The following is an 8,971-nucleotide window of genomic DNA, read 5'->3' on the forward strand; positions in this document are numbered from 1 at the left end:
TTTTTCCTTCCCCAGACATACTTACCCACTGGATTCAGGTTTGGAGATCTGGTGGGCCAATTGATGGGTCCGCGTCGTCCTATCCACCATTGACCAAACTTCTGATCCAAATGATCACGCAGTAAGCGGCTTATATTAGGTGGTGCCCCATCGTGTAAAATCCACATGTTTCTGCATAGTCGAAACGGCGTGTCCTCTGAAAGCTCTAGTAACGTACCTAGGAGAAACTCCAGGTAAGATACCCCTATGAACCGTGCAAGTAAGATTATAATAATAATGTTATTGGCTTTACGTCCTAATAACTACTCCTCACGCTTTTCGGAGACGCCGAGTTGTCGGAATTTAGTACCGCAGGAGTTCTCCACGTGCCAGTAAATCTACTGACACAAGGCTGACGTATTTGAGCACCTTCAAATTCTACCAGACTGAGCCAGGATCGAACCTGCCAAGATGGGTCAGAACGCCAGTGAATCAACCGTCTGAGCCACTCGGCCCGGCAAGATGATTGGTGCCACGCTGCGTAAAGTGCAGGCCTTCTGAATCCAACTTGGGAGGTTTGGTCTTGGCTCCATCCGGTGGAATTTGAAAGTGCTCAAGTACGTCAGCCTCGTGCCGGTATGTTTAGTGGCACGTAAAAGAACTCTAGTGGGACTAAACTCCGAAACCTCGGCGTGTCCATAAACCGTAAGAAGTAGTTAGTGGAACGTAAGAACCATTATTATTGTACCGGGAGGTACACCTCTAAGCCGCACATTTAAATCTTGCGCCCAAAAGAACTCCTCTTCTGGAGGAACAAGTGAACTTGAAACTACATCCACTTAAACCGTTACTCAGAAGATGTCACTACAAAAATCTAATGAAATTTTGTTATTTTGAAGTCTCATGTACTGTATGAAATTCTACGTGTTTTGTTTACCATTTATCAAGAAGTTTGCACCTTCTGCAACAGATATCACTACAAAAACTATGATCATGCACCATGGTGCGAAGTGGATGAACTTTGATTTAAAGAAGTTTTGTATTCTTAAGTTTTTCTAACTCAATTATTTTCATTCATTTTTCAATCAATCAATCAATCAATACTGATCTGCATTTAGGGCAGTCGCCCAGGTGGCAGATTTCCTATGTGTTGTTTTCCTAGTCTTTTCCTAAATGATTTCAATGTAACTGGAATTTTATTGAACATCTCCCTTGGTAATTATTCCAATCCATAACTCCCCGTCCTATAAATGAATATTTGCCCCAGTTTGTCCTCTTGAATTCCAACTTTATATTCACATTGTGATCTTTCCTACTTTTATAAACGCCACTCAAATTTATCCGTCTACTAATGTCATTCTACGCCATCTCTCCGCTGACAGGTCGGAACATACGACTTAGCCCGCTGTCACACAGGGCATCGAACGATCAAGAGCGACCAACTGGCATCGAATACTAACGACTAAATTCATTTACCTTGTCACACTGCTCATCGATCGAGAGGGATCGACTGCACGGAAACAGCTGATACTCCCGCCCAGTACCGTACAGGCTACAGATGTATTCATATTCACGAGAGAAAAAGAATGTGTTGTGAAAGCGATAATTCGGGTGGAAATATGATTCTAACCTATGAATATATTAGGAGAAAGGAAAGAACCAGACGATCACAGTGGACAAGGTAAAGAGCCATGGAGAATTCCACCAAAGTGTGCCTTCGTTGCGGAATGACGAAGAAAAATTCAGGAACTAGTAAGCCGAATGCCCATCAATAATTACGGTATAAGGAATTAGAGGAAAAAATGAAGTCAATAATAAACATCAGGCAAACAATACTCTGTAATCAATTCCTGTACGTCTGCAACTTTTGTGTTATGTAATTGTAAATAATCTGAAATCTATTCTTGTACTTCAGCAACTCTTATGTAAATGAAAATACTCCATAATCCATTCTTGTGCCTTGCAACTTTCATGTTACGTAAATGTAAATACAGTCAGAAATAATTCTCTGTAATCCTCATATTGATGATGCACATATTTTATATATTGTATGTGTTTATATGTTCAACCATTTACTAATTATCTTATATACACAAACTATATTTTGATGTGTAAGTGCCCGCCAGTATGTAATGTCCTGTACAATTCCTATGTATGAGCCTGCAGGCTCGTTGGAATTAATTGAAATAAATGAATGAATGAATGAATTACAGGAAAAGTATAAGTTCTGAGGAAAGGCTGACACTATCGTTAAATTCAATATTCACAACGATTTTTTTAGGTTTAAAGTCAAAAGTGATGTTTACCTTCGAAACAACTACTGTATGTCCGTGGCAAAATATATCAAATAAAAGATTAGTGGCATTCTGGAGGATTCTAATAAAGTATTGATAAAAAGGACTGAAAACTGTTATGTACATCAATTTGAATTCATAATTTGAAGGTGCTACCATCAACAGTGGAAATATATTTATTTAGGCCTACAGGTTTCTGGACATCGGTGACTCATACAGATTTAGGATTGCTCACAATACATCAGTGGATTTGTTCCTATTATATATGATGCCATTCATAGAGCACTACAGCCAGAATTCTTGACAGGGTGAAAATTCCAACAAAAGCCTCACAAAAGTGGCTCATTGTATTTCAAATATTAAGACTAATACCATTTATGCTTATTTGTTTTAATGATGCTGGATCCTGGGGCATAATTACTGTCTTTTCAAATGATATTTTGAGGTGTTTATTAGATGGAGGTTAACAGCTTTTTTTTTTTTTCATACCACTTGGTGAGATCCCACCTACCAAAATAATAGACATATCAAGAAATGCTCCCAGTCAAAATTTACATTACCTAATGTAGAAATAGTGTGTCAAGTTTCATTACAATCCTGTAAATAATTTTGAAAGAAAGAAAAATGCACATATGCTCTGAATATTGTGAAAATGATAAAAGCAATGGAGTTCCTTACACTGTTTCTCTCCCTCATGATCCTCTGCAAATCTCTTGTCGCCTCTCCTCTTCTTTGTTATTGTGCCATGTTCAGAATAGTATCATATTGCTTTCATGACAAGCATGTTGCTGAATTTCTGTAGGTCTACTGTGTTTTGTGCAAAGAATCCAGGTCCATATCCAAACTTTGCAAGAATGACAATCCTGTCTTAATTTATATCATTGAAGACTACAGCAGCTTCGAAAGCAGCTAATTTTACCAAGTGGCTGTGAAGAAAGGTTGTCTATGGACATCTCTTCCAAAGTAAATTCTCTTTAGGATTCTGTGTATTCACATATGTGTACATTTCTTGAGGAGTTCAGGTGAGGCTAGTGCTCTGTACACTAGCTTAATAACTATAGGAAAAGCTTCTGGAATATTGTTCTAATAAGTACGTTGGCAGTGTAATAGACTGATACTTGTCAAAACTACATGTAAATTACACACAAGGTCTTGTTTATTACCCTCATCACTAAGTATAAAGTACTGTCTCCCCGAACTTTGCACTGGCAAGCTGATCTAATTGCTCACTTGGCAATAATAAGCCAATTAATATAAATCCTGCACTTCCATCCAAGTTACTGGTAAACTCCTTGGTACAGAGTAACAACTTTTTCCACAAAGGTCTGGTAGGACTCTCTTTCTTACTTCAATGTTGATTTTGCCTTTCTGTGTATTGTTCATATGTAACTTCTTTACTGATATGAACATGACCAAGCCTATCTATCCATCCTGAAATACTTTCCTTATGAATCAGTTCAAGGAAAATGAAAACTTTGCCTTCAATTTCACCAAAAGTGAGAACCAACCACTGCAAAAAATAATAGGTGCTAATAACAAGCATCTTGCCTTCTATTTTTAGAAGTGAAGAGTATGCCTTTCTAACAACTAAATAGACTACTATTGCCGTCTACAGTAAAATGTTATTTAGGCCTCAGGTGGTAAATGATTTAATTTTGCTATATCTTACATTGCCTGTCAAAACTGTTTGTAAATACCAATTATATAAATGAATGTTTGACAGAGTAGGGTGTATGGGCCTTGTAAGATCTTGGATTGACTTACAGGGTAATTAATCTACTCAACCTTTTATTACAAGCATGTAACTGTCATATGAATATATTTTTATAAATAATGTACATATTCTGCCATCATATCCCCTTAATATCACATCACACAAAATACAGTTTTTTATGTTGTAGATTAAAATCTACAAAACTTTGGTGGAAACATCTGTCAAAATAGTTACAAATGAATTTTTCATCTTTGTTTTTCATTGTTTATATGGATCTACAGCACAAGAAATAAAATAATCAGTCTACCTTGATGCCCTCTGTAGGCCTATATGTTATTAATAAATTATAAGTACGGTAACAGACATGAAAGTAGTGATCGCTGGTGCAGACAGGTACAATGGCAGGAGAGTACTTGGAATGAGGAGATAAAGGCTACCTAAGTTACAAAGTTATAAGGTGGCAGGGGGGGATTCTGTCAGGTATAACTGTAGTAAGAATTTTGTCCTATGCAAACAACTTGGTCTATTGAAACTGTGCAATCTAATATTAATGGATCAACAGCACAAGAAATAAAATAAGCAGTCTACCTTGATGCCCTCTGTAGGCCTATATGTTATTAATAAATTATAAGTACGGTAACAGACATGAAAGTAGTGATTGCTGGTGCAGACAGGTACAATGGCAGGAGAGTACTTGGAATGAGAAGATAAAATAGAACTGAATGTCAGGTTGAGAATACAAAACTGGAACAGGTAGATAATTTCAAATAGGTATTTAGGATGTGTATTCTCGCAGGATGGCAGTATAGCAAGCAACATTGAACACAGATGCAGTAAACCCAATGCAATGAGCTTGCAGTTGTGATCAACAGTATTCTGTAAGAAGGCAGTCAGCTCCTGGACAAAACTACTAATGTCTTTACACTGGTCTGGTTTCAGACCACCTGTGCTGTACAAACCTAGTGCAATGAGTTTGCAGTTGCGATCAACAGTATACCGTAAGAAGGAAGTCTCAATACGCTGGTCTGGTTTCAGACCACCTGTGCTGTACAAACCTAGTGCAATGAGTTTGCAGTTGTGATCAACAGTATACCGTAAGAAGGAAGTCAGCTCTTGGACAGAACTATCAATACGCTGGTCTGGTTTCAGACCACCTGTGCTTTACAACTGCTTACTACATACACACAGAAAGGACCTACTACATGTATTTCAAAAACTCCTTTCCTTGTAAACCATACCTGTTCTACCACATAAAATATACAAATTAAGATGTTGTAATAATGCTAATAATTAATAAAAATTGGAGTTAAGGTTCTTTCCCATCAGGTCCTAATACACATAACTCACTGAGTATTCCAATAAATATTGATAGATAAGTATAACAAAAAATGATTTAATTTAAAAAGTAGAACATTTCTCAAGAACATAAATTTTATTAGATTCTTTCTTGGTCTAACACTGTATACAACAGTTTCTGAATTTTAACTTTGAAAACCCTTCGACCTAGTTCACTCATTCTTTCCATGTCATCATGAAGACACTAAAAATAACATTGATTATATTTTCTTTTCAGTTTTCAGTATCTTTTCTAAATATTCACTTAACACATCACTGTCACATTTCTGTTTCTTTTATTTTTAACTGCTGGCAAAGCTGTTTGTAGAAGCAGAAGCCACTGGACTGGAAGTTGAAGTCCCTTCAGTAATTTCTGAACTGTAGGAGTTAAACCCCTCCAACACAAATTATTTCTGGTTCCTCCTCCTATATTTCAGCTTGGTGAAAAGGCTCTCATACACCAGGTGCCACTTCCATAGATGTGTTTGTTATAGAACTGAAAAAAATGAACAACATATTAATGCAATTCTTCTAAATTGGAGCTAGGCCTACATTTTAGTCTGGACACAAACCTTCTGTTTAAGAAATTGTTACTTTCAATAATTATTTTAGTAAGATGATTGCTAGGTTAGATTATATTATATTACTTTCAGTTATATCTGATAAATTAATGAACAGATGGGTGGAACTTAAGGCCTACAGACTGAATCTTCCCCTCACTCTTTCACAACTAGAACACTGGTCTGTAATGTAGGCCTACTTTTAACAATAAATATTACAGAATTGTACCTTCTTCCAGCAATGAAGAGTTCCAGAAAGTTGAGGGCATTGAAGTAGACCCATTTTATGTTTTCTGTACAGCAGAACCTGGGAGGAGAGGGAGGATGTTATCTCTCCAAGTTCGATATCCAGCCCTCAGAATTTGCCATGTTCTGGTACAACTTTTTCCTGAAACAATGAATCAGAATATGGTGACAAAGAAAATATACATGTAGTAGGCCTACTTATGGCATAGGCCTACACTTATTTGTCATTAAAGCAAACAATGGTATTCATTTCATTAGGTACGAGATGGAGGTTAGGAAAGCACTGCTTATGTTTTCCAAACATTTCTTCAATTAAGTTACAAGAATGATAATTACTACTTCTCCTAGTGTAACTCATTTTACCACTCTGTTCCGTATAATATACTTTATCAATAAATAATCTAAGATAGCACTATTCATAAGATAATCGTAATAAATCTAATAATTACTTACCAGTTTTTGTCCCAATTCTCCACACTATAGAATGCCATACAAAATTCACGGTCTCCCTATTACTATATCCAGGGAGTCTAGGATTATACACCACTTTGTTTTCATACACTAAGCAAATTAATGTTTCGATTTCATCAACAGATGACTATGTTGCGTCCGCCATTATCGAACGACTGCGACTGAAAAACGGACACGTTTGTTTTTACAAACCAGTCGATCTTCATCGCTCGTAGTTAATCGCTGACGATCGATGCTGTGTGACTGGTGCCACTGCCCTCTGTAGGTTTGTTTTCTTAGTCGGTCGATCGCAGTCGTTCGATCGAGCCTGTGTGACAGCCCCCTTTAGTCGAGCAGCTCTCCTTCTATCTCTCAATTCTACCCAGCCCAAACTATGCAACATTTTTGTAACCCTCATCTTTTGTCGGAAATCACCCAGAACAAATCGAGTTGCTTTTCTTTTTTCAGTTCTTGAATCAGGTAATCCTGGTGAGGGTCCAATACACTGGAATCATACTCTAGTTGGGGTCTTACCAGAGACTTATATGCCTTCTCCTTTACATCCTTACTACAACCCCTAAACATCCTCATAACCATGTGCAGAGATCTGTATCCTTTATTTACAATCCCATATATGTGATTACCCCAATGAAGAACTTTCCTTATAATAACACCTAGATACTTACAATGATCCCCAAAAGGAACTTTTTCATCAGGCAGCAGTTCTTCAGCAAGGTAATGGCCGTTTAACATTTTTATTTCTTGCTAGCTCCGCAGTTTAACCCGAGGGATAGGTCCGAAACTTTAACGACGTAACCTACTTTTCTGTAAATGTAACTTCTGCCGGCTTATCTAATAACTTCATAAATCTTTAACTCTGAATCGGGGATAGAGTGTGTTATAACCTCTCGAGATCCCCTTCATATTGGTTTGAGGTGACTACGTTTTGTAACTGGTTTTCGTCCTTTTCGTAAGGTCTTTAATTTCTTCTTATACGAATCACCTCCATAGTTTGGGAATAGCCCCTGTTTCATCGGCCTAGTGCTCTTTAGGTTTTAAGTGTTCATATCTAGGAGCGCAAGCATTCGCCTCCTTTCATTTGCGTTTCGGGCCATTTACTTAACCTATTCTTTTCAGCTACGGCCCAATAGGTTGGGTATTAGACACCCCTGTTTCAAATTGTAAGTTGTGCCTTGATGGCAAGTGATTGTATTTTCTGATATCGCTTTGGAGAGGCTTGGGAAAACCGAGAGCACGTTAGCTCTTTTTCAAGTGTTGTGAAAGTGCCTCTAGGAGGCTTGATTTTGTAAATTACGGAGCCAGTGCTCCATTGTATTGAGGGATTTCTGCCCTTGTATAATTTTGTGTCTTTGTAAATCTTGAGCTGAGCGCTCAATAATTGTGAAGCGAGGCGCTGGAAGCCCTGATTACTAAACAGTCACTAAATTTTGGATTTTCTTGCTTTGTCTAAACGTTGTAATGGTACCTGATATGTCATTGTTATCTCACTAAGTGAAAAGTTGTTAAAAGTTCTGTTGTTGATTTCTGAAATCCTAAATAAATATAACCTTTGTTAAAGTTTTAATCGATTCATGAATTTGTAGTTAGACACATTCACCCCGGCACCTTCTTTCACCTCTGCTGGTCCGCGGGTAACCCCGTAACGATTATTATTATTATTATTATTATTATTATTATTATTATTATTATTATTATTATTATTATTATTATTATTATTCCATTCTTCATCTTTCTTACTGCCATTTCAATTTCATTCATTGTAATTTCTTTATCCATTTCTTCATCAACTAATTGCTTTTCCTGGTCGTCCATTGAATGACTGTCATCCGTTCTTATGTTCAGCAGCTTCTGAAAATACTCTCTCCATCTATTTCTTATTTCTTCTGGCTTTGATAAAAATTATGCCACCTTCATCCTTCACAAATCTGTTGTTTACTTGATCTCTCTTTTTGTTTCTTAAGATACCATACAGTAATTTCTTGCTGCCCTGCGTATCATCTCTCAATTTCTGTGTGAATAAGGCCCAGCCTTTCCTCTTTTCTTACTCCACTACTTTCTTGGCCAAATTCTTTGCCTCCAGATATTTTCTTCTACTTTCTTCAGTCTTAGATGTTTTCCATGCTTTCCATGCCATTTACTTTACCTTCACTTTAATCTTTACCCTATCATTCCACCAGTGTGTTTCTTTGTCTTTCACATTTCCTGATGTTCTACCACACACCTTTTCTGCGCATCCAACCAGTGCTTCCTTAAATCTTTTCCATTCCTCTTCAACATTCTCCACCTCTGTCCTGGGTAGCAAGGGTATTATTTCCCTTTGAAATTCTTCTTGTATGCTTTTCTCCTTCAACTTCCATACTTTAATTCTTTGC

General features: G+C 37.2%; 1 long non-coding RNA gene across 1 annotated transcript; it reads right to left on the minus strand.

Annotated features, from left to right (window-relative positions):
* Positions 1 to 5,364: 5,364 nt before the first annotated feature.
* LOC136876593 (uncharacterized) lies at positions 5,365 to 6,249 on the minus strand. Its single transcript, XR_010860630.2, has 2 exons — positions 6,112 to 6,249; positions 5,365 to 5,818 (listed from the first exon to the last, which is right to left on the minus strand). It is a non-coding gene; the product is annotated as an uncharacterized lncRNA (long non-coding RNA).
* Between the last annotated feature and the right edge of the window lie 2,722 nt (positions 6,250 to 8,971).

The sequence above is a fragment of the Anabrus simplex genome, chromosome 1 (genome assembly GCF_040414725.1).
Source record: "Anabrus simplex isolate iqAnaSimp1 chromosome 1, ASM4041472v1, whole genome shotgun sequence".
Classification (NCBI taxonomy): domain Eukaryota; kingdom Metazoa; phylum Arthropoda; class Insecta; order Orthoptera; family Tettigoniidae; genus Anabrus; species Anabrus simplex.